The sequence below is a fragment of the Odocoileus virginianus genome, chromosome 21 (genome assembly GCF_023699985.2).
Source record: "Odocoileus virginianus isolate 20LAN1187 ecotype Illinois chromosome 21, Ovbor_1.2, whole genome shotgun sequence".
Taxonomy (NCBI): Eukaryota; Metazoa; Chordata; class Mammalia; order Artiodactyla; family Cervidae; genus Odocoileus; species Odocoileus virginianus.
Window position 1 is genome coordinate 19,655,073 of NC_069694.1, and position 2,050 is coordinate 19,657,122.

At 34.5% G+C, this 2,050-nt stretch overlaps 1 non-coding gene across 1 annotated transcript; it reads right to left on the reverse strand.

Moving 5' to 3' along the window:
* Positions 1–554: 554 nt before the first annotated feature.
* On the reverse strand, positions 555–661 carry LOC139030300 (U6 spliceosomal RNA). The gene has a single exon (XR_011482603.1). It is a non-coding gene; the product is annotated as a U6 spliceosomal RNA (small nuclear RNA).
* Between the last annotated feature and the right edge of the window lie 1,389 nt (positions 662–2,050).

Consider the following 2,050-nt stretch of genomic DNA (forward strand, 5'->3'; position numbering starts at 1 on the left):
TCTTGTCCAAAGTTACAATCTCTGTGCTAATACATGTCCACATTCCTTATTGAGTCCCTGGGGCCAGATGTAGTTCAGAATATAAAAATTTATATTTTTGGAAAGCAAGATGAAGATATTCCAGTGGGACTTGGGCAGTATCCTGTGATCAAACTCATTGATATTTTTACTGTAAAAATGTATACATAATGGTATTAAGTGGAATAAACTTGATTTCATACATCAGGCTAGGGCATGGAATGAGTTTTTAAATGGCAGATTATAGATCATAACTGCTTATTTTTTTTGCCATGGCCAAGTATTTTATATTTATTTTTAATATTTTACATGTGTAGGATATTCTTCATTATATATACATGTTTTCCATTTATCTATACTTTTACTATAAACATTTTTATTTTTATTAAGTTTTTGTTCGTTTTTGGCTGTGCAGGATCTTAGTTCTTCGTGCGTGTAGGCGTGTGCACAGGCATGCTGAGGAGACCAGGGGTCAAACCCATATGCCCCTGCAGCTCGGAGTCCTAACCACTGTACCACCAGAGAATTCCCTATGAGCATTTTTTAAACGCTTCAGGAATTTGCATGTCATCCTTGCACAGGGACCATGTTCATCTTCTCTGTATCGTTCCAGTTTCAGTATGTGTGCTGCCTAAACAAGCACCCTATAAACATTTTTAAACATGCCAAAAAGTGGAAATATTTTTACACTGCATATGTGTATACATTCTACCTAGCTTTCATAATAAACATTTTACTATACTACTTGCTTTTATTATGTATCTATCCTTCCATCAATTTTCCTGTTAATCCACTATTTTGCTTAATTTTTACATCAGTTCACGTCAGCTATAAATTCTTCAGCATGCATATTAGTTAACCAGGGTTCAATATTTCTTTCTGGTTTATTTTCTAAGTAATATTTACAAAAGTGAATGCAAATTGTAAATGTACCTTTTGACACATTTTGACAAATGCGTAAGCTTGTGAAACTCAAACTCTTTATCAAGGTACAGAATATTTCTATCACCCTAAGAAATTCCTTCATAACCTCTTCCCAATAACTCTAAACTCACCTTCCCTCAAAGGCATGACTTTTACACAATTGTTTTCCACAAGAGTTTAGCTTTTTCTGTTCTCAAACTCCATATAAAGGGAAATGTATAGTATGTGCTCTCTTGTGACAGATGTGATTCACTTAAACTAATGTGGCCTGTATCAGTAGCATTTCTACTTTTTTAATTGAGATATCATTGACATATAATATTATATTAGTTTCAGGTGTACAACATAAATGTTCACTATTTGCATATACAGTTAAAAGGATCACTCCAGTATGTCTAGCTAACACTGTCCCTATACAGAGTTACAAATAGGTTTTTCTTGTAATGAAGACTTTTAAGGTCCTTTATTGAGTGCTTACTGTGTACAAGTACTGTTGTAAACATTTTATATATATATATATGTGTGTGTGTGTGTATATATATACATATAGTCATTACTCCTTGTAACACAATGAGCTAAATATAAAGATGGAGAAGTGGGGCCCCAGAGAAGTCAAACAATGTCCCCAATGTTACAAGACTAATAAGTGGCAGAATTAAGATCTTAACCCAGTTACCAATTTCAATCACATAACAGCAAAGTTTTCTGCTACTTTCTTACCTCCTTTTCCTTATAGGGATATTTGTTGCCCAGAGGACTTGTATGATGAGGAGGATGAAATAAAATGGACAACCCAGAAACACATATGGATACTTGCTTTACAACAATATCACTGCAGGCAGTAGGTACAGAAAATCTGCAATAAATGGTATCCAGATGGAAACAAATGAAACTTCACTCTCCACCTATTCCCTCACCGCCCCCCTTCCCCACCCTAAGAATTTATCTAGAGGCAAAAGGCAAAGCAATAGGACTTCTAGAAGACAAAATAGACAAACATTCATGAATGAAAGGTAGGAAAGACTTCTTCAATAGGATATAACATACATTAACCATAAAGAAAAAGATGCTATTGACAAGGAGAAAAGGACAACCAGAATCAAGGGAA